This window comes from Canis lupus, chromosome 4 (assembly GCF_011100685.1).
Source record: "Canis lupus familiaris isolate Mischka breed German Shepherd chromosome 4, alternate assembly UU_Cfam_GSD_1.0, whole genome shotgun sequence".
NCBI lineage: Eukaryota > Metazoa > Chordata > Mammalia > Carnivora > Canidae > Canis > Canis lupus.
The window spans coordinates 75,874,720-75,898,540 of record NC_049225.1 but is presented as its reverse complement, the minus strand read 5'-3'; the positions used below and the strand labels follow the sequence as shown (position 1 = coordinate 75,898,540).

Sequence of the window (23,821 nt, the reverse complement as noted above, 5' to 3'; positions counted from 1 at the left end):
GTCTTCTCCTGTCCTAGAAGAAAGTGGGTCAAAAGGAGAATGACTTCTTCTTTCTTGTTGTTGAGAGTCTAGTTTTGAAGGGCCAGGGAGGCTTTTTCTGCTGGTCCATTAGAGACAATTTTGAGGAAAAGAAAGAAAATGAAGAAAGAATAAAGAAAATAGGAAGTTTGAGGGGAAAAAGCTGGGGATTTTGAAGAGAAAAGCTGGAGGTAGTGGTGACAGGGGCTGTTGTCCAAGAGGTGCCAGAGGAGGGGCCCCCAGAAGAGGGTCATTTAGAAGCTGTTCCTGAGTTGAAGTCCTGCCAGCTTTCCTATGCGGCTTATGCAATTTTCATTCCACATTCTGGCTTTATTTTCTGTAACAACTGAATTCCCAGTTCCTAATCCACCAAGGCTTCACCCTCAGTGTCCTGGGCATTTATCTGAGTTTAAATCTGCATCTGCAGGGCTTGTGAACATCGAAGTGTGGCGATGGTGGCAGTGAAGGCCCATCTGATCTTCGCTCATCTGTCCACATACGTGTCTGCCACGACTGTCCCTCCAGCACACCAGCTCATGCAGCTTGCACCTGGGATGCCCCTCGTTCCTGTCCACTTGGTTCCTTCAAGTCCCAGAGCCTTTCCCATGCTACTCCTGTCTTAGTCTCGAGGGCAACAGACTCTGAGGCATGAACTCTTCTGTAGCAATTAGGGCACAAAGCCTCAGGCCCTGGGTCACAGTGACATCTGTCTTGGTTGCCCATCCCTCTTTTCACCAGCGCAAAGCAATTTTTTTCTAGAGTGGAGAAGGTGCCCTCCTCCCATCCCGCTTCCAAACATCTGACCCTGCCTGACTCTTCTCAGTATCTCTGGGCTTCAGACTTCTAGAAGCCACAGTCAGGAAGAAGCCTGTCTGTTTATCTCTCTCATTCTCTTCTGCTTCTGCCCTTCCAAAAGGCAAGAGGCATGAAATAGACTATTGGCTGGAAATGGGTAGACAAGAAAAATACATAGAAAAAATTAGTTAAAGGTTCAAAATATTATTCTGCATGTGCATAGGTGGGAACCTCATGTCATCTGCCCAGAACTAAACCAGCTTGTACATCTGGAATCAGAATCACCTGTGTGCCTGCTAAAAATATAGACTCCTGTGCCCTACCCAAAGTCTGTTGAATCAGAAGCCTTCCAGGCAATTCTTGTGTGCACTAAAACTCAAGAGTGTTCTCGTCCCAGTCTCAGTCAAATCATCTACTGGGTTTTAACATCGAGTCGTCCTTGTTCTCAAGTTGGGCCTGAGCACTTAATGTGTGTGTTTAAATCGTTGTTAAGTTGCGTGGTGGGACGTGAGATTCCCCATTTCTAACAAATGCTGCTGTGGTTGGAGGACCACATTTGGAGGGGCAGAGTGCTGGACAGTCTACGTTCCTATGCTCTGCAGGCCTGTGAGGCTGTCTTGAGACTTCTCAAGTCCCTGGTGCCAGTGGCTTGCTTGAACTGGGATTGGAAATTGGGGCACACTCATGGATACTGTGCTTTGTTGACTGGGCTCTACCCAGTGGTCATCTAGACTCTCTCTTCCCTCCTCTTGCTGACCCCTACTCCCACCCCACTCTGCTACCCCTGCTCGGCCCTAAGGGGCAAACCCACTGCCAAGCCCCCAGTCTTCCTCACCTTGGGAGCCTCATCTGACTATAGATAAATAGCTGAATAGATTCCCTAGAGAATCTTTAAATTTGCTAATATGACAAAGTCCTTTCTGGGAGAAAAGAGGAAGTAAAATTTGAGCAAGCAAATAAAGATAAGTCAGGAGCTCTTTTTTCTCTTTAGGTTCATCTGCTGTGGGACAGAAATGACAGCGACAGACACTAGCCTTGACTTTGAAAGAAGAGCTGAGTCTGAGGCTATGGGAACTCCTGCCCCTTTTTGATAGGTGGAGGGTAAAGAGGAACCCTAAACTTTCTTGCATGGTATGTACTCATCCCTCTAGTCCTTGGGGAGTAGGGAGAAGAGTTCTAGGACGTAAGAAGTGGTGAGATTCTTTTCTACAGCCATGGAAGACTTCTGATGTTCAAACCATTGTGACTTTGATCTCTGTTTTCTAATACTAAGAAAGCAGACCTCAGGTAGAGGTGCAGGGAAAGACCTACCTGCGGTGTGCTGCAGACATGGAGAATCATTGGTCACATTGAAGGGTCTAAGGTTGGGACGCCTGGGTGGCTCAGCAGTCTGCCTTTGGCCCAGGGTGTGATCCTGGAGTCCTGGGATCGAGTCCCACATCGGGCTTCCTGCATGGAGCCTGTTTCTCCCTCTGCCTGTGTCTCCGCCTCTCTCTGTGTCTCTCATGAATAAATAAGTAAAATCTTAAACAAAAAAAGGTCTATTGGAGTGAAGCCAGTAGTGGTCAATAGACTGTAATGCCAATGGATCCAGAAAGAAATCCCTGACCATATGCCTCTGGACCGGAATGAGATCCCCTAGGCCTGGGAGGATAAGAAGCATTGGCCCTGTAGCCAAAAACAACACTTCTCGGGCAGGGGCACCCAGGCAAGGGTCTGTGGAAAGCTCCATCAATGGCACTTGGGGGAATTTAATAACAACAATTCCAATGCCCACACCAAAGAGGCCGATTCAACTGGGCCCAGTGGACTATATTTTAAAAAATATTCATCAGGCAGTTTTATATAGACAGTCAGGTTTAGGAACCAATGCCTTAGTACTCAATTTGCCAAATTTTTAGCAGAATGACTCATTCATTAGATACTTATTGAACAACTGCTATATGTCATGTGTTGTTTTAAGCCCTGGGCAAGCAGTAGTGAATGAGATTAGTAATGTATTTGTAGAGCTTCAAAATATGAAACAGATAAAAACAAGGAGCGGATTTTTCAGGAATTTTAAATATTTGTTTTTTGGCCAAAAATACTGGTTTTTGCTGAATCCCTGAAGCACCACCAGATTCTGTGGTATATAGTTTGAGAACTGCTGCCTTGGAGGGCTGGGAAGCAGTTTGCAGCAATAAAACTAAGACGGGCTTTCAGTTTCTTGATCGATTCGGTGGGGACACCTTACGGTCTTACTGTGAGTAACAAAAGAACCAAACACAAAGCATGGGGGATAGTGCTTGGTGTGCAGCCCCCCTTTGCTGCATCTTCTTTCTCTTCTCTTTGCGTGGGGAGCAGGTTACTTAAGCAAGAGGATGATGTGGAGGATGAAATGTACGTGGAAGTGTGTTGCAAGAGGGATCTGTGGGTCAGGCAGGATAGTGAGAGGCACAAAATACAGAGGCCAGGGAGATGCTCTATCACTACCATAACAAGGAGCAACCACAGTTGCAAAATGGTTCAGCTGCTGTGGGAAATAGGGAGTACCTCAAAAAAGTTAAACTCAGTATCACCATATGATCCCTCAAGTCTACTCCTAGTTATATGTCCACGAGAGAAGAAGATGCATGGCCATACAAAAACATGTAACCAAAGTTCATGGCGGCATTATCCATGAGAGCCAGAAGTAGACACAACCTAAATGTCCACCAAGTGATGAATGGATAAACAAAGTATGATCTATCCACACAGTGGGATATTATTCAGCCATAAAAAGGAATGAAGTATGGCTGATAATGTGCAACAGCATGGACGAACTTAAAATAGTTATAGGGAGTGAAAGGAGCCAGTCTCAGAAGACCATATATTGTCCAATTTCATTCATATGAAATGGTCAGAATAAGGAAATCTATAGAAACAGAAAGTAGATTAGTGGTGGCCAGGGACTGGAGGAGGGAGCAGGGAGTGACTGCTAATGGGCAAGGAGTTTCTTTGGGGGTAATGCCCATGTTCTGAAACCAGATAGTGGTGACAGCGACCCCATTTTTAGAACATACTAAAACCCAGTGAATTGTACACTTTAAAAAGGTGAATTTTATGACATGTAGATGATAGCTCTCTCTCTCTCTCTTTTTTTAAGATTTTTATTTATTTATTCAGGAGAGACACACAGAGAGAGGCAGAGGCATAGGCAGAGGGAGAAGCAGGCTTTCTCTGGGGACCCTGATGTAGGACTCGATCCCAGGACTCTGGGATCACGACCTGAGCTGAAGGCAGATGCTCAAACACTGAGTCACCCAGGCATCCCACACGTACATGATATCTTAATCTAAAAAAATTTTTTTAAAAAGACTTCATTTATTTAAGAGAGAGAACACGAGCCAGTGAGAGAGAGAGAGAATGAGCAGGGGGGAGGGTCAATGGGAGAAGCAGCCTTCCCCGCTCAGCTGTGCTCCCCACTCTCTCTCTCATGCTCTCTCAAATAAATAAATGAAATCTTTTTTTTTTTTTTTTTAAAGAAGCAATTAGAGACCATAAAGCTAGCCAATGTTCTGTGTCCAAGAAATAAGACAGGGATGCCTGGGTGGCTCAGTGGTTGAATGTCTGCCTTTGGCTCAGGGTGTGATCCCGGGGTCCTGGCATGGAGTCCCACGTTGGGCTCCCTGCCCAGCTGGGAGCCTGCTTCTCCCTCTCCCTCTGCCTGCCACACCCCCCGCCCCTTGTGCTTTGTGCTCTCACTCTCTTAAAATTTTTAAGTCCTTTAAAAAAATACAAGAACTAAGACAATACTCAGAGCCTGTAGTGCCTTAGCCAGAACCCACAGGCAGCTGCAGAAGGCAACCCAGGGTTCAGATGACAAACCTGGTCAGGCCCAAGATTGCCTTTCTTTGCCAGAGTTTGAAGAGTTTATCAGTCTCTCAGAGGGACGCCTGGGTGGCTCAGTGGTTGAGCATCTGCCTTCAGCTTGAGTTGTGATCCCGGAGACCCGGGATTAAGTCCCATGCCGGGTTCCCTGCGTGGAGCCTGCTTCTCCCTCTGCCTATGTCTCTGCCTCTCTCTCTGTGTGTCTCTCATGAATAAATAAGTAAAATCTTTTAAAAACAAGTCTCTCAGACAAGAGGGATTAGTGATTAACAAAACTATGCCTGTTACACTTATAATAATAATATTTTTTTCTGGGCCTATGTTCTTTATACATGTTCATATTCAAGCCATAGGAATGGTTTGTTAATTTTCAAATACTTAATTCATTTTGCTATTTTTCAAACACCCAGTTCCAGAAGCTCATTCTGGTTGTCAGACATTCAGTGCCACGTCCTGCTATAGTGCAGGTTGGTGGTCTTGGGGACTAGACACAAGCTCACCAGACAACAGGTACACTGGCCTCGGTCATGTGAATCTCCTGATCAAGTCTGACAGCCTCCTGTTGGGTGGGTGAGGAAAGTATTTTGAGGAACAGCAACTTGGAATTTACACGCTGTATGAAAATGCCTTAGGGGGACAGAAGGTGTTTTTAAGCATGAAAAGTTTGGATCATTGATGGGAGAAAAGGACTGCCAGGGAATCATAATTCCACTTTCTGGCTCATCACCGCCTTTGGGTTTTCTCCCTTGACTGGTTCTGACAATGTGCCATTTTACAGAATGTGTCACTGTTGCTTCGGAGCTGCCACATATGCTCTGCTGCACATCTGGGATTATTGCATCAGGTTTGCAAAACCAGTTAAAAAAAATCTTTTGAAGTTTGCCTTTAGCATTTTGCAAGGAGGTTACTCATCAGCTGTTTGTTTATGCTTTCTAGTGATTTTTTAAAAATTTTTATTTATTTATGATAGTCACACACACACAGAGAGAGAGAGGCAGAGACACAGGCAGAGGGAGAAGCAGGCTCCATGCACCAGGAGCCCGACGTGGGACTTGATCCGGGGTCTCCAGGATCACGCCCTGGGCCAAAGGCAGGCACCAAACCACTGTGCCACCCAGGGATCCCACTCTCTAGTGATTGTTTTGCACATTATCAATGAGTAGCATGCAATTACATCATGATAATGGCAAGTATAAATGGAATTCTCAGTAGGGCATTTCTGGGAGAATAGATGGCCTCTTTCTAGGCCCAGTGCCCCAAAGAGACTCCACAGTTAGACAAACCAGTGGCTGCAGGGAGATGAGGGCCCTGTGGTCATATTGCCAAAACTAAGGGCTTCTAGCAACCCTCCTTCAGGCCATTAGCCAACAAATCTCAAATGTTGATGGCACACCAAGACAGGTTTGCCAAGAAGACCCATCTGAACCTCTTGCTACCCGTATTTCTGATCCAAATTATTCATGACAAACCTCCATTCTCCTGGAATTGACACTGAATTAAAATGATCCCAATGTTCTGGATGTAATTAAAACCTCATTTGTTCATGCATTTTTAAACAACAGCTTTTATTGAGATATGATTTACATATCGTAAAAGTCACTCTTTTAAAGTGTACAGTTCAGTAGCTTTTAGTGTATTCATGGAGTTAGCATCTCTACTCTTGAATTTTAGAACATTTCCATCACCCCAAACAGAAACCTTGTACCCATTAGTGATCATGCACCATTGCCTCTCATTCCCCATCTTCTTCTGATCTCTGTAAACCACTCTTCTACATTCTGACTCCAAATTTGCCTCTTCTGGGCATTTGATACAGACAGAATCATACAATGTGGTCTTTTGTCACTGGCTTCATTCATGTTGAAACATGTATCAGTACACTCATTCACTTAATTTTTTTAATTTTTATTTATTTTTTAAGATTTTATTTATTTATTCATGACAGACACAGAGAGAGAGAGGCAGAGACACAGGCAGAGGGAGAAGCAGGCTCCACGCAGGGAGCCTGATGTGGGACTCAATCCTGGGTCTCCAGGATCATGCCCTGGGTAGAAGGCGGCGCTAAACTGCTGAGCCACTCCGGCTGCCCTTAAAAATTTTTTAATTGTGGGGGCACCTGTGTGGCTCAGTGGTTGAGCATCTGCCTTTGGCTCAGGTCATGATCCAAAGGGATGGAGTCCCGCATTGTGGTCCCTGTGAGGAGTCTGCTTTTCCCTCTGCCTGTGTCTCTGCCTCTCTCTCTGTGTCTCTCATGAATAAATAAATAAAATCTTAAAAATTAAAAAAAAAGTTGTAGTAAAATACACATAACACAAAACTTATCATCTTCACTCTTTTTAGGTCTATAATTCAATAGGGTTAAGTGTGTTCATGTTGTTCTGCAACCAATCTCCAAAACTCTTTCAACTTGCAAAGCCGAAAATCTATATCCATTAAACAACAATCCCTCATTCTGCACTCCTCGTGGCTCCTGGCAACCCCCATTCTCTTCCTGTATCTATGAATTTGACTCTTCTGGGTGCCTCATGTGTGTGGAACCACACAGTATTTTTGTGACTGGCTTATTTAACTTAGCATAATATCCTCAAGGGTCACCCACGTTGTAGCATATGTGAGGATTTTCTGCCTTTTTAGAGCTGAATAATATTCCTCTGGGGATCCCTGGGTGGCGCAGCGGTTTGGCGCCTGCCTTTGCCCCAGGGCGCGATCCTGGAGACCCGGGATCGAATCCCACATCGGGCTCCCGGTGCATGGAGCCTGCTTCTCCCTCTGCCTGTGTCTCTGCCTGTGTCTCTACCTCTCTCTCTCTCTGTTAGACTATCATAAATAAATAAATAAAATTAAAAAAAAAAATATTCCTCTGTGTGTGTGTGTGTGTGTAATATACCAATCACACTTTGTTTACATATTCTTCTGTTGATGGACACTTGGGTTGCTTCCATCTTTTGGCTATTGTGGATAATGTTCTGACCATGGGTGGCTGCTTTCAATTCTTCGGGAATTGAAACAGAATTGCTGGTCATATGGTAGTTCTCTTTTTAGTTTATTGAGGAACTACCATACTGTTTTCCATGGTGGTGGTGGCATCATTTTACATTCCTGCCAGCAGTACATAAGGGATTCAATTTCTCCTATATGTCTCCAACATTTGATGTTTACTGTAATTATTATTTTTTGACAGTAGTTATCCTCGGGGGTGTGAGGTGGCATTCATTCATTTTCAATGCTAGCTGGGAAGAGGGGCTGTCAGCAAGAGAAAAATATATACAAGATAGTAGACATAATCTTTGCTTCAATCTTAAAATTCAATTAGGGAAGTAAGATCATAATTTTAATTTTGACATTTTTAAAGCAATTACAATGTTCCAGGCACTGTGCTAAATGCTTCTCTAATCCAGAACATTTTCAGCAGCCCTGTGTGGTAGGTCGGATTACCACCGTCGTGGAGGACAGGAGCCTGGGATGTCCCAGTGCTTTGCCAGCTGTCTCCAGGTCAGAGTTGAAAGCCTAGATGAACCACCTTTTACTCTGAAGACTCTGTTCTCTCTCTAAATCAGAGGATGAGGTTAGCTTGATCTTGTTAGCCCAATCTTGCAGGGCTGGAGAAACTGGCGTGGCCTGCCGAGGTAAGGGCAGGTGGTGCTAGGCTTACACTGGAAACGTTAGTCATCTGTTTTTACATCTGTTTTTACACACTTTTACCCACTGTCTAGAACTGGAACAGAATTTGTAAGTGGAAAGGATAGAGAATCCACCTGTCCTCTCTCCTCCCCACTGTGATTTTTATAGAGGAAGGAAAAGGACCCCTGAGGTCTCTAGCTGATGACATCTAACCGATGTCATAGAGATGGATATAGCAGGAGAAGTGAAATACCAGGAGAGGTGGTGCACCAGGACCTGAATGCTGGCCTATTGACAAGTCTGATTCTTGTTTATTCTAGGACCATGTTGCTGTTTAATGCCCCCACTGAATCTCTATTCTCTCTCTGTCTCCAGGTTCCCCACATTGCCACTGAAATAATTTTTGGCCCAGACCTACTTGAAGGGGCTCACCAACCCTCCTAACTTTGAACTAGTGACAAAACCAAGCAGGCCCTCATAGAGGGAATGGGGGTTCCAGCAGGAGTTATAGTTTTAGAACAAGCGTGAGCAAGACGAGAGTAGGGGAGGCGTGTGGAAGGCAGAAGCTATCATTTATCCAGTTGGGTTCTCGAGACCATTGCAGAGGGGCTCCCTAGGGGCAGTCACCTGTATCTCAGCTCTGATTCAAGCCCTCTTGAATCCAGTTCTATTCCTCTAGGCAGGATTTTAGGACTACAGTGATGGTCAATTTTATGTATCAACCTGGCTAGGCGATGGCTGTGTTAACCACGAGCCTAGATGTTGCTGTGAAGGCGTTTTCAGATGTGATTAACATTTAGATAAGTAGACTTTGAGTAAAGCAGACCACCCTCCATAATATGGGTGGGCCTCATCTCATCAGTTGAAAACCTTAAGAGCAAAAATAGAAGTTCCCCAAGAAAGAGGGAATTGTGTCTGCGTTTGCCTTTGCACTCAAGATGGCAACATCAGCTCTTCCCAGCCTGCCTTGCAGACTTCAGACGTTCCAGCCTTCACAATCATGTGAGCCAATTCCTTAAAATCTCTCTTGCTATGCATACATGTGCGCGCACACACACACATACAAACTCTTGGTTGTGTGTGTGTGTGTGTGCTTTGAGAGCCCTAATGCAACTACCTCAATGTCCAAAGATATATGGCCTTGGTGCTCCTGTAATTTGGTATTAGGGTGGAATTTACAGCTGGTGGGGGTAGCTTAGCTCTCAGGCCCCATCTCACTGGGGACAAGGTTTTAGGGAAAACCAAAGGAGGCACAGAAGGAAATACATTGCACACTGACAGCCCAATTTAAACAGTACCCACCATCCTTATAGCAGCTTGTTTTGAAAGAACCTTTTTTAAAAATCATGGTCTTTCCCCCCATTATAACTTTTTGTCTGTTTCCCTCTCTGATGCTGTTTGTTTTTCTCACTCTTGTGAGGCATCTGCAAGATACCAGCCCCCATCCCCGGGCTTATTCATTGGCGGGGGTGGGTGGGGGTGTCAGTCAAGGAAGTAATGGTCCATCTCTGTGCTCTAGCAGAGCTCATCACCCCACCAGGTGGACAGGAGACAGCAGGGAGGCACTTTACTGATGCTCAGAGGCCAGCTTGAAGCGGTTGAAATTGAGGTTCTGGGAGGAGAGAGCTGCAGAGGCAGCTGCAGGCAGAACCAGTAGGAGAGGGGATGGGCTGGAAGCAGGAGAGAAGATGGGCTGGGCCGGAAAGCCTGGCCTCCTTTAAGCAACACCATTACCTGGAAAGCCACGAGAGAGAGTGCAAGGGCTGCAGGGGGGGATGGTCCTGACTGGTGATGTCTTTCCAGGGGCCCTGTACATCCTCTCTGCTGACAGAGGTAGTTAGGGGCCTATTGTCCTTGGGAACGTTCTGGATGCAAAATACACAAGAAATAGCACTAATCATTTTCCTGCCTTGTTGTGAGCATCCCGAGAGCTGCTGTGTGTGGAAGCACCTGAAGCTATACCAACAGCACCCATTTTACCATTACCTTTGATACCTGGAGAAAATGAACTCCTTTAGCCAGGTTGCTATGCCAACTGGAACAAAACATATGTCATCTATCTATATGCTTCTCTATGGATAGACAACTATTTATAATTATCTAATTATTCACTACATTATAAATTTTATGAGGTTATTATTTGGGGCCCCTGGGTGGCTCAGTCGATTAAGCGTTTGCCTTGGACCTAGGTCATGATCCCAAGGTCTTGGGATCAAGCCCCACATCAGGCTCTCTGCACTGCAGGGAGTCTGCTTCTCCCTCTCTCTCTGCCTCCCCTACCCTGCACATGCTCTCTCTCTCTCTCTCTCACATAAATAAATAAAATATTAAAACAAAAAGTTATTAGTTATAGCCACTGGCATAATTTTCAGACTAGAAGGGAACATTTGCAGGTGAGTGTTTGTGTACGGAGATGTGAGGGTACAGCAAGGCCCCTTGCTCCCTCCCCCTACACTAAGTCAGGGCTCCTACATAACATGTAAAATATACCATTGTAATATACTTCCGGATATAATTTTAGGATCACTCGAATGATGAGTTATTGCTCTGTGATATGTCATCTTTCTTCTTATTCAGAATTCCCAGGAATGAATGTCCTAGGATGGCAAAGTCACTCTGATTAAGTCAGCTCCCCAAAGCTGCAATTCTCAAGTGGGGAATGTTTTGCCTCCTGGAGGATATGTGGCAATGTTTGGAGCTGTTTTTTGGTTGTCAGGACTGGGGGAGGGGTGTCATTGGCATCCAGTAGAAGCTAGGGATGCTGTTTCCCATTTTACAACGCACAGAAGAGCCCCACAACAAAAGATTACTTCTCCCATGGGGCACCCAGGTGGCTCAGTGGTTGAGCATCTGCCTTTGGCACAGGTCGTGATCCCAGGGTCCTAGGATGGAGTCTCGCATCGGGCTCCCTGCGTGGAGCCTGCTTCTCCTCTGCCTATGTCTCTGCCTCTCTCTCTGTGTCTCTCATGAATAAATAAACTCTTAAAAAAAGAAAAAGAAAAAGAAAAAGAATTACTCCACCCCATACGTAATAGTTTCTGGGTTGAGAAACTCTGCCCAAGGGCCAATCAGCAATCCTCCAGACTGGCCCCCCTTCCCAGTCTTTGTGGGCAACAGGCATATCCCTGGGCTTCTTTCTTCTGCATTTTAGGGCCGCTTTGTCCTTTCCCTGGGATAACTTCCTCAGGAGAAACAACATGTTTTTTTTTTTTTTAAGATTTTATTTTTATTTCCTTATTATGAGAGACACAGAGAGAGGCAGAGACACAGGCAGAGGGAGAAGCAGGCTCCCTGCAGGGAGCGTGATGAGGGACTCGATCCCACGACCCCGGGATCACAACCTGAGTGTGGAAGGCAGATGCTCAACCACTGAGCCATCCAGGTGCCCGCAACATATTTTTAAAAGTAATGAAAGCAAGCACTCCTGTTCAGACTTGGAGAGCTGCAAGCCTTATTTCTTCGTCAGCTTGCCTCGTTTCTCCACCACGTTAACCTGGGGCGTGCAGGGGCCGTCCACAGGAGGAGGCTCACACGGGGCTGTGAGGCCCGGCCTCCTACGCAACTCCCTTAGTCCTCAGAGAGACCTGCTTGAGGTCAGGGGGGCCCCTGTGCAGGAGGGGATCCAGCCGCCCGGGGCCTCCTTTTACATCTTTGAGGGACATGGACTGTGAAGGGAGTTAACTGAAAGCAAATGGCGGGAAACCTTCAGCTTCTGTTTGCAGGCTCCCCTGCATGAGGGAACGTCTTGCTTCAGCACAACTGTCTAGGCTCAGAAACTAAAGTGTCTGCAAGGGGCAGGAGGAAGGTAGGAGGAAGGTTGATAAAGTATACAGTTTAAAACGTCATACTGGGGTCCTGGGATGGAGTCCCGCATGGGCTCCCCTCAGGAAGCCTGCTTCTCTCTCTGCCCATGTCTCTGCCCCTCTCTCTATGTCTCTCATGAATAAATAAATAAAATCTTTTTAAAAAATAAAATAAAAAAAAATAAAATGTCCTACATTGTTCAGGTGTACCGGGCAAGGCCCAGACAAACCTTGCTCATCTAGAAGCTCCCCAGGCCTGGGTTTAGGAGAGGAGCTAGCAAGGGGCCTAGGGTGCGAATGCACAGAGCCGCTCCCTCTTGGGGTCCTGCGATTTCAGGGGCAGGGCAGCACCACCCTGAGAGCGCTCCAGCTGGCTCTCTTGCTTCCCCTCCCCCTGGCCTGTGGGTCCCCCAGCTTCAGAGGGGCAGGAGCTGCCTATGCTACTGGAAAGTGTACAGCAGGTCACAGGATGCTTGCGAGCAGACGTCCCCAGGGGCCTGAGTGATCTTGAATCTCCTTTTGTCCAGCTTTAGAGATAAACCCTCACAAAGTCTCCTGGTCTTAGATTCTTCCTTCCAGCTCTGCCCCAGCCTATTCTTAGTCCGGATTATTTGACTTGCTTCCCTAGAATGTCCGCAGTACTTTTCTCATTTCCAAATCACGTGTGTGCTCCTCTTTCTGCCTAGCCAAGCAGTATCTCTCTTTCGACCCTCTGAATCCTATGGTTCTCCGTGAGCTCTCTTAACAATAATTTTTTTTTAATCACAAAAAATGTGTTGTTGAAGTACTCTTCACATACAATCTTATATTAGTTTTGGGTGTATAATGTACTGATTCAACAATTTTGTGCTCCGTGCTCACCATGACAAGTGTCATCGCCATCTGTCACCATACCACGTTATTATATTTTTTACTATATTCTCTATGCTGTACTTTTCATCTCCATGGCTTATTTATTTTACGACTGGAAGCTTGTGTCTCTTAATCCCCTCCATCAACTTTACCTACCCACCTCTTTCCGTGGTATTGGTTACATGGCTTGATTGTTCTCTGTATTTAAGAGTCTGGTTTTGTTTGTTTGTTTTAAGATTCTACATGTTACTTTAGCATTTTATTCAAAGCACTTGCCAATGCTGTCATCCTTTTTCTCTTGCACTTATTAATTTATAACGTACTGTTTGTGGCAGGCTGAATAACGGCCACTAAGGATAGCCACATCCTAATCCCTGGAGCCTGGGAATGTACTTCACGTGGTAAGAAGGACTTGGCCATCGTGATTCAGCTAAAGACCTTGAGATGAGGAGGTTTTCCTGGATTATCCGGATGGGCTGCAAATGGGATCCCAAGGCCCCTACAAGACGGAGGCAGAGGGAGAATTGACTATAGCAGGAGGTGTGATGTTGCAGGGACTCTAGAGGGGGCCATGGGCTAAGGACTGTGAGTGGCCCTCAGAGGCTGGAAGCCAAGACGACCAGGGAACATGGTCTCCTTTCAGAACCTCCAAAAGGAAACATCCCTTCCAACATCTTGCACTTAAACTCCATGAGACATGTGGCCACCACAACTGTAAAAGAAGAAATCTGTGTTATGTCACCTAGTTTGTGGTTATTAGCTTCAGCAGCGATAGGAAGCTGGTATGCTATCCTTGTGTTCTGGTAAACAGTACGCACGTTTTTCTAGACTATACATGCATGAAGGAGTCAGTGTGGTTTGGGATTAAGAGTAATGGCTCTGGAGCAATCAAACCTGGGTTCAAATTCTGGCCACCCCTTGTAGTGGACATTTGCCAATGTTTTGTCCCCTCAGGCTTTTGGACTTTCTTCCTCTGTGAGGCAGACTGTGTGACCTAATATTCATTTTCCACTTTCCATTACTAAGAGAACTCTGATTTTGTGAATGTGGAACACGTGACCGTCTTAAAAACAATCACATTTCACCCTCTCCTTTTTTTTTTTTTTTAAATTTTTATTTATTTATGATAGTCACACGGAGAGAGAGAGAGGCAGAGACACAGGCAGAGGGAGAAGCAGGATCCATGCACCGGGAGCCCGACGTGGGATTCGATTCCGGGTCTCCAGGATCGCGCCCTGGGCCAAAGGCAGGCGCCAAACTGCTGCGCCACCCAGGGATCCCTCACCCTCTCCTTTGAAGCTACAGCAGCCACTGACAGTTCTGGCCTTGTGGTCCTTTCTAGGAGGGGCTTCAGAGGAAGCTCTTTAAAGAGGATTAGTTCTGGGATCCCTGGGTGGCGCAGCGGTTTAGCGCCTGCCTTTGGCCCAGGGCGTGATCCTGGAGACTCGGGATCGAATCCCACGTCGGGCTCCCTGTGCATGGAGCCTGCTTCTCCCTCTGCCTGTGTCTCTGCCTCTCTCTCTGTGGTGACTATCATAAATAAATAAATTAAAAAAAAAAAAAAAGAAAATTAACTTATAAAAAAAAAAAAGGATTGATTTTGATTAGCATGAGCCTTTGCCCTTTGACTTGAAGGCCACAAGCTAAGGATGGCGGAGTGGAAAGGTAGATGTATGTGGGGTCCCTGGTGGAATCATGGAGACAGCATTCCAGCCTAGTTCGCACACTTCCATGCTTGTTACTTTGTAGGAAGAATAAGCCCTTTGTTTCGGGAAGCCACTGTTTTCTCTTTGTTTTTGCTTTAAATATTTCTTTGGGGGAGGGGCTATCACACTTCTCAACTAGGAGAAACATTTTACAGTTTAGAGGTCTTCTTTTTTTTTAAAGGTTTTATTTATTTATTCATGAGAGACACACAGAGAGAGGCAGAGACACAGGCAGAGGGAGAAGCAGGCACCACGCAGGGAGCCCAATGCGGGGACCGGATCCGAGGACCCCGGGATCACCACCTGAGCCGAAGGCAGATGCTCAACGGCTGAGCCACCCAGACTGCCCTCTTTTTTTTTTTTTTTTTTTTACACACTTTATCATGCCATGAATTTGTAGGGAGTGGGTTTCAGCAACTTAAGCTCCTTTCTGTTGGTTCTCACAAAGTGTGCTTCTTGGATGGAGCCAGCAGGCACTTCAGTTGAACCCAAGTAACTTCTCTTTGGCTTCCTTCTTTTTCTGGTCATTTTCCTTCAGAGGCTTCAGCAATCTATCTCTGCTCTTAGAGTGCTTAATATGCTCACTACGCACATCGATTCTCTTGGCAAGCCTCCTGCCCTTAACTTGTTTGTTTACAGCAATGCCAACAGCATGCTGGGTACCATTGTAGACTTTTCCAGTTTTGCCATGGTAACGTTTGTGGGGCATTTCATTTTGAACAGTGTTCACTCCCTTGATGGCCACCGTATCACCTGTCTTGTACACTTGCATGGATGCAGCTGAAAGAACAAATCTATTTTCCAAAAGGCCTAGAGAACATATAGCCGGAGCCCTTCCTCTTATCTTCTTGTTGGTCATCTTGGTGTGTTACTGGAAGATGGAGGATCTGGCTAAAAGGCTAACCCACTGGTTTTTTTTTTTGTGTGTGTGTCCTCTATTACATTAACCCTATGATTTATCATTTCTTTCACTTTATGGAACTTAGCCGTTTTTATCTTTGATTCTAGTATATTCTAGTCTGTTGTACATGTATCTGTGACCAGGCTCTAAACTTCTTGAAAGAGGCAAATTACCAGTGGGTAGGAACACAGTCTCTGGAGTTCCATAGCCCTGGTATATTTGTTAGGATAAGTGGTACCAGTGGGATAGCAGACAAAACTCAAGTTCTCTGTGGCTCCATGCAATAGAAGCTTATTGTTCACATGAAGCCCTTTCTGGTGTGCACTGTCATTCAGGGAGCTAGGCTCTGGCTGTCTCATAGTTCTTTATTGCCTCGTCTCCCCAAAGTGGTTTTCCCACGTGCACCGTTAGGAACTTGGACAGATATAGCTACTCATTAGATTGAGCTGTAAGAAACTGATGATGTTTGAACACAAAAATAGCCTACAAAATGGCAGTTTCACATGATTCTGCTTAATTTTACATGTGTGATTTTAAGCAAGAGACTCTGAATCCATTTCCTCAGCTGTAAAATGGGGTACCAAAACTCCCTCCCTCTAGGGAGGTTATACAGATTAAATAAGAGGATGAATGCAAAGGACCTAGTAAAGAGTGTGACACATAGTAGGTGGCTCAAAAGGCTAGTGCCTAGCTCAGGCTTTGGCACATACTAGCTACTCTTTAACTATCTTTAAAGAAATTGAGATACAATTCACATACCATAAAATTCACCTCTTTAAAGTGTATAATTCAGTGGTTTTTAGTATATTCATAAAGTTGTGCAATAATCACCACCAATTCCAGAACATGTTCACCATCCCAAAATGAAACCTCATATCCAGTTAGCAGTCACTTTAATTACCTTCTAACTGCTACTCTAGTCCTGGATTCAATCATCTTTTTTCCTTAATATTATTATTTATTAACTTACTTTTAATTGAGGTATAGTGGACACACAACATTACATTGGATTCAGGTGTACAACAAGATGATTCGATAACTAGATGTTACACTATGCTCAACCCGAGTGTAGCTACCATCTGTCACCATCCAAGGCTATTACAATACCATTGACTGAATCCCCTGTACCTTTTATCCCTGTGACTTTATTTATTTCATAATTGGAATCAATTATTTTTTGAAAGAATAAACTTTGTTGAGAGTACCTTGCTGAGAGTACTTGGTTATAGGACTCACTCAGTATTTATTAATTTTAACTCCTATAGAGTTAAATAAACATTACTTGTTTATTCATCAATTCAGAGCTCAATTTCATGTGTGTGCGCATGTGTGTGTTAAGTGTATATAATCATGGACATCTCACATTGAAGCTCAGGAAATCAGATTCTCCTACACCGGAATAATAAAAAAGACAAAGATAACAACAACAATAATAACATGGGTAACAATCCTGGCTGTGTATTTAGGAAGACATAAGGAAGTCATTTTGATGCTGTGCGTCTGCGGGGATCTCTACCTCCAGGTCTGGGAGAGAATCATGGGAGAGTGGAATCCTTCTCGAATGCAGTGACCTTCTTCATAATCCTCCGCTCTTGGAGCCTCAACAGAAGAACCAGAACCAGTGTTTAGGAGGGTGCCTAGAAAGTTCCTCAATTGTATTTAATTTTTTATTTTAGAGCACTTTACAAATAGCACTATTTTGGGCACACACAAAGCAGGGCAAGTCAAAGTGAAATAGTCCTTCACAGCTAAGAATGTCTACTTTCCACACCTGTCAGATTGGACAGGATGTGTCACTGGGGGAGTTGGCTTGATTCTGTTCAGTCACAGCTGTAGAAGCAGATGCATTTTTGCCTACTTTACATTCTTAAAGAAAGGTCATCCTGGAAAACAAGCCACTTGGGTATTTACATTACTCTGCATGGTGGATGGTTTCAATAGTTAATCACTGAACTATATTTATTTTGGAGACGGTTCATTGCTCTGATTTCGAAACAGTTCTGCTGTTGCACCTGCTGTGGCTACCAGTGCATTGTTCCGGCTTGGGTCCCTCCTTAAAAGTGTGAGCTGCTGTCACCTCGGAAGGAGCAAGAAATACTGTGCCACTGCATGGAAATCAAAATAGTTCCATTATTTTAATTTCTGATGCCTAGGAATGAACAGAGAGATACAAGAAAGAAATCTTTAAATGTGAATGTGACCAATCTGGTGATAAAACATTTTAAAAAATGAATAATCAAAATAAAACTTGCAGACCCAATGGAGGAACAAAAGTGAAAATAAAAACAGCCCATGGTGGGTCAGTGGGTCCAGCCAGCTGGCTACACAGTTGTCTGGAATCACATGGAATACTTAGTTCGACTGCTGACAGAGCAGGAAACTGAGAGGCAGAGAGGTGAAATGACTTGCCCTAGCCCTATTCTGGTGGATATCACGATTGGTCTCTGCACTTGGCTCTTCAGCATTCTTTCTGTCACCCTATACAGCCACCATGTGTCAATTCTGAGTGACAATAACACGGAGTTTGGGCACCTGTAACTCTTACCTTGAATTCTGCAGGCTTAATACTTCTACTTAGCTTATGAAGTCTGGAGCAACCCTGAGTAGGTTTGGGAATCAAGTAACAACAAATACCACCCTTGAGAGCATGGACTATGGGTTGTGCTTGATATTTGGGATGCAGGCATTTGAGAGCAAACCCTGGTCCCTTTACTCACCAGCTGTGTGATGCTGGTGTCCCAGGGTCGCCTTAACAAATTATTACAAACTGGCTGGCTTGAAACAACAGAAATGTATTCTCTCATAGTTTTGGAGCTAGAAGTCCAAGATCAAGGTGTCAGCGGAGTCATGCTACCTGTGATGGCTTCAGGGAAGAATAATACTTCCTTGCCTTTTCCTAGCTTCTGTGCCTTCCAGCAATCTCTTGGCCATTGGCTTGTAGACACTTCATTCCAGTTTCTGCCGAGGTCATCACATGGCTTTCTTCTCCATTTCTCTGTATCCAAATCTCCGTCTCTTTTCTCTTATAAAGACACCAGTTCTTGGATTTACAGCCTGCTGTAATTTAGTATGATCTCATCTTAATTGGATCACATGTGCAAAGACTCTATTTCCAAATGAACATTGTACATCCACAGGTACTAGGAATAAACCAGTAAACCAGTTCTGGGTCTGAATAGCAAAGAATTAATAAAAATTGCAAAAATAACCTAAATAGATGTAAATTTGTGTAGTGTGTTTAAAATAGGCAAGTTTTATAACAAAACTATACTGGAGAAGAACCATTCAGTTTCATAGAAGACATCTCATCTTAAAAAAAGATCTAGATTTTCCAGGAAGAGACATTAGTAATCTGAGAATATACTTTTGCAGAATCTAATGCGGTAAGGGGTCTCCAGAAGTTTCTTTAAAGGTAAATCTTGAGCAATGGCGAAGAACAAGAAAAAGCAGAGAAGTAAAACAGCAGAGTTGTTGAAATTGCCAATGGTTATAACAGTTGAAGTTCTTTTAGAGAATAAATAGAAAAAATATCTGGAGAGGAATCATTTACAATGACTTTTAAGTCATTTAAATTTTAAATCATTTAAAATTGTTCATTCATGTTTTCCATTAAAAATAATTAAAATAAAGATGATGTCACTGATTTCTTCACCTTGCTATGTCCCTCTGTGTGTAGGTTCCTGTTTTCCTTATTTGGCTTTTTTTTTTTTTTTTTAAGGTTTTATTTTTAAGTAATCTTTACACTCAGCATCGGGCTGGAACCCACAACCCTGAGATTACAAGTTGCACGCTCCACTGACCACTGACTGAGCCAACCCCTCCTTATTTTTTTCTATGTTCCAGTCTGACATAGTTAGATGTGCTTCTACGTAACTCCAAATATTTAATTTAATTAATATTTAATTTAATTTATTTTAGCTTTCCAAACTATTTAAGCTTGCAGTCTAGGCCTAACAACCTTGCAGAAGTCACTGAAGCACATATGTCCACCTAAGGTGTTATTAAAAAGTAGAACTTTTAACAAACAGAGAGAGATACCAGAATCTATATATCTATCTTGATTCCTCAATCATAGTTAAATGTTTGAAACTGAAAGTAAGAAGTTGACTGCTTTTGAACAACATGTATTTACTAAAGATAGAGTGATGTAAAAAGACCACAATTCTTTTTTTTTTTGTATTTGATTTTATTTATTTATTTATTTATTTTTTTATTGGTGTTCAATTTACTAACATACAGAATAACCCCCAGTGCCCGTCACACATTCACTCCCACCCCCCCCCTCCTCCCCTTCCAACACCCCTAGTTCGTTTCCCAGAGTTAGCAGTCTTTACGTTCTGTCTCCCTTTCTGATATTTCTCACACATTTCTTCCCCCTTCCCTTATATTCCCTTTCACTATTATTTATATTCCCCAAATGAATGAGAACATATAATGTTTGTCCTTCTCCGACTGGCTTACTTCACTCAGCATAATACCCTCCAGTTCCATCCACGTTGAAGCAAATGGTGGGTATTTGTCATTTCTAATAGCTGAGTAATATTCCATTGTATACATAAACCACATCTTCTTTATCCATTCATCTTTCGTTGGACACCGAGGCTCCTTCCACAGTTTGGCTATCGTGGCCATTGCTGCTATAAACATCGGGGTGCAGGTGTCCCGGCGTTTCACTGCATCTGTATCTTTGGGGTAAATCCCCAGCAGTGCAATTGCTGGGTCGTAGGGCAGGTCTATTTTTAACTGTTTGAGGAACCTCCACACAGTTTTCCAGAGTGGCTGCACCAGTTCACATTCCCACCAACAGTGTATGAGGGTTCCCTTTTCTCCACATCCTCTCCAACATTTGTTGTTTCCTGCCTTGTTAATTTTCCCCATTCTCACTGGTGTGAGGTGGTATCTCATTGTGGTTTTGATTTGTATTTCCCTGATGGCAAGTGATGCAGAGCATTTTCTCATGTGCATGTTGGCCATGTCTATGTCTTCCTCTGTGAGATTTCTGTTCATGAAAGACCACAATTCTAAATAAGATAAAGTAGCATTGCCGTGTGGACCCTGATCTGTAGGTTTCTGTGATGGTCCAGATCCAATATCCTACATAGCTACCCTGAACTCCATTATTCAGAGGTATTCACTAGATTAGTTGGGTTTCTCAATGCAGGCATCACTCAGCCCTTCAGTCTCTGGTTAAGTGGCTTAACAGGGCTGTGGCAGATGGAGTTCTTGTTTCAGCAGAGACTATGACAGTATTTGATTGTCATTTCAGTCACTATGCTACCCTGTTGGCCGATATGGCTCATGCTGTGCGTATAGACAGTCTTCCTAGGGTGTGATGGCCAATCAGCCAGGTAAACACTAGGGTTGGGCCCTAGGTAAAGAGGAAAATGCTTGGATTGGATTTTCTTATTGGTTTCTTTCTTTCTTTTTTTCTCTATTTCTTCTTTTTTTCTTTTTAAGGTTTTATTTATTTATTCAAGAGAGACACAGAGAAATAGGCAGAGACACAGGCAGAAGGAGAAGCAAGCTCCATGCAGGAAGCCCGATGTGGAGCTTGATCCCTGGACTCTAGGATCACGCCCTGAACCAAAGGCAGATGCTCAACCGCTGAGCCACCCAGGCGTCCCTCATATTGGTTTCATTGATTATCAAAGGCAACATAGGATGCATGTTAAGTATGGAGCCCTCCAAAAAAGTTTGACTAAGCAATACAACACCTAAATGAACAGTCCTCCGTGGTAGTCTCCTTGGGAGGTTATATACTTGTTCAGTGATACCACATTTATGCTGGAATTCTTCTTCTTTTTTTGAGGGGTGGGGGTTGCCACCAGGGCCAGTTAGTCATCCATATAAGGATATCATTTTATTATGAATGTTTTAATGACTCATATAATCATGGATCTGAGACTTCTTTTGCTCTTAACAAATAAAAATTGACCTCAAATGCTAAATATTTCCCGTTACCAGGGACAAATAAAAGACCATGCTTTAAGCTCTGACAGCTATTCTCAAAACAGAGTTCTGAAAGTTAACTCTGATCAATGTCAGAGTCATTGTGATAATCGCATAGCTTCTAAGAAGACTTCTGAAGGGGAAAATATTCATTTGGATGTAAGTTATGGCATATTTACTAGAAACTACACCATTTTATAGGGTATTCAATATGTCAGGTATAGGTAGTAAGAGGAGTTACGCTATTCACCCAGTAAAAACGGTATGTATATTTTTGTCATTATAAAATGCATTCTTCTATAAAAGGTGATGTAGCATTTCTAATGAAAGTTTGATCTAAGAATAGCTCTACTACCAAGTTCGGAAAAGCCACCCTAGGGGAAAAAATGCTTAGCAGTTTGTATTTAAATAGCCTCCTTAAATATATTCCTGTTGCTCTTTGCATATGACCTTACATATAATTCATATTTATTTATAATTACTTGAGTGAGAAGTATTAAACTTTGGGAACTATAAATTATTAACTTTTTAATGTTCTACTATGAAAGTTAATTTCAGCAGATAAATAGGAAAAAAAAAAAGCCTGTAGTACCCTGTTTGGTAGAAGAAAATTCGTGGCAGAAGGGCATAGCCCCACACATTCAGGAGCAAACAAAACCCTCCCTCTCACCTCACATTCCTATCAGTTTGTCCATTTTGGTCTCTAGCTGTCCACAGAGGAGGAATTTTACTCTTTGCTTTTGATTGCTGTTGGCTTTTTTTTTTTTTTTTAATCTGGTGTTAGGTCTCCCTGAAGCCAGGCCTGCATGACATTGGGTGAATATTCTTTTTTTAAAAAATATTTATTTATTCATGAGAGACACACAGAGAGAGGCAGAGACATAGGCAGAAGGAGAAGCAGGCTCCCCATGGGGAGCCTGATGCAGGACTCAATCCCGGGACCCTGGGATCAGGATTTGAATCAAAGACAGATGCTCAACCACTGAGTCACCCAGATGCCCCCATTGGGTGAATATTCTCACTAGTTCCTTCCCTCCCTGTCTCTAGATCTAAGTTCCCAGACTCTTAGCAGGATAGGAAAAGGAGAAAGAAAACTACTTTTTCCATCTTCCTCAAAGCCTGTGAAGTTTTTTCTCACTGTTCTTCCTCTGAGGGATGTAGCTTGTAGCCGGCGAAGATAGATATTTCCAGTGTCTCCTCTTAGGGAGAGGGTGCACCACCGTGTCATGTTGTACCCTCCCCCTTCCCACTTGTCCAGCATCCTTGCACCAAAGGGTGCCCCGGGCTCACTTGCACTTCTTTCCTCATCTGCATGCATGATCCAGATGCCCCCTCCTAGGTGTTCCTGAGACCTCTAGATATCCAAAGACCCCAATACTTTAATATTTAGATGGAATGGTTGTCACTTCACTTGCTTCAGGATCTCCAGTAGTCTTGCTAAGTTGTCTAAAAATATTCTGAAGGTCTAATCATTCTGTGCTGTGGTCTGGTTCCCTATTTTAGCCTAGATCCTCTTGACCAGGGAGGTTTTCTATGATTGCGTTTCAGTCACTATTCATTCCATCTAGTGGCAGAAACTTCATCCTGGCCAATTTCAGGTTAAACCCCCGATTTCTCCCCTTCCTACTTTCTCCCCTTCTAAATTCTGTGCAGGGGTGGGGTGGGCTTATGCTGCCAGAGCATCAAGAGTGGTGGTGGTGGGATCCAGCCTATTTCCCCCATCTGCCCATGCAAGGTCTTCAGTTAAGAGTGGTCATGTCTGATTCTTGTCTTTCTTGCTTCTTCACACTGGTGTTTGTTGAGATGTCCTTTGTTCTGTGCAGTCTATTCCGATCACGGCTGGTGGGATCTCCTTGCCCTTACTGCAAGGCCTCCACAGATCTGCTGGTTGTCAGCACCACATCCGGACAACTCTTGGCAAGTGAGGAAAACATTCTGCTGAGTCCTGCGGCACCTTGGTGGGCCCGGGAAATGAGTGAGGCTGGCGTAGGCCTGCCCTTCTTGGCACACAGATGTCCCTACACCATGTGGGGTACAGAGGACTTCTGGGAGCCTTCCCACCTGGCTAGCAAGTCCCTGGTTTGCTTTGCTCTCAGATCCTCAAATTCTCTGGGGATCTTCCCCCAGGGCTGGTCTGGAAACAGGACACAGGAGTCCTTCTCAAAGACACCAAAGATAACTTTTATCTCATTTCTCTCTGGCTCTCCCTTTCCATAATCTGGAGAACATCTCCAGGGGGTTGGAGTAGGGACAGAAAGAACAGGATTTGACTAATTACATATTGTTTTAAATCTATAATATATGCCTGGAATCCTAAGATTTCATTA

At 43.9% G+C, this 23,821-nt stretch overlaps 1 pseudogene; it reads right to left on the bottom strand.

Annotated features, from left to right (window-relative positions):
- Positions 1-15,025: 15,025 nt before the first annotated feature.
- On the bottom strand, positions 15,026-22,722 carry LOC100683819 (annotated as a pseudogene).
- Between the last annotated feature and the right edge of the window lie 1,099 nt (positions 22,723-23,821).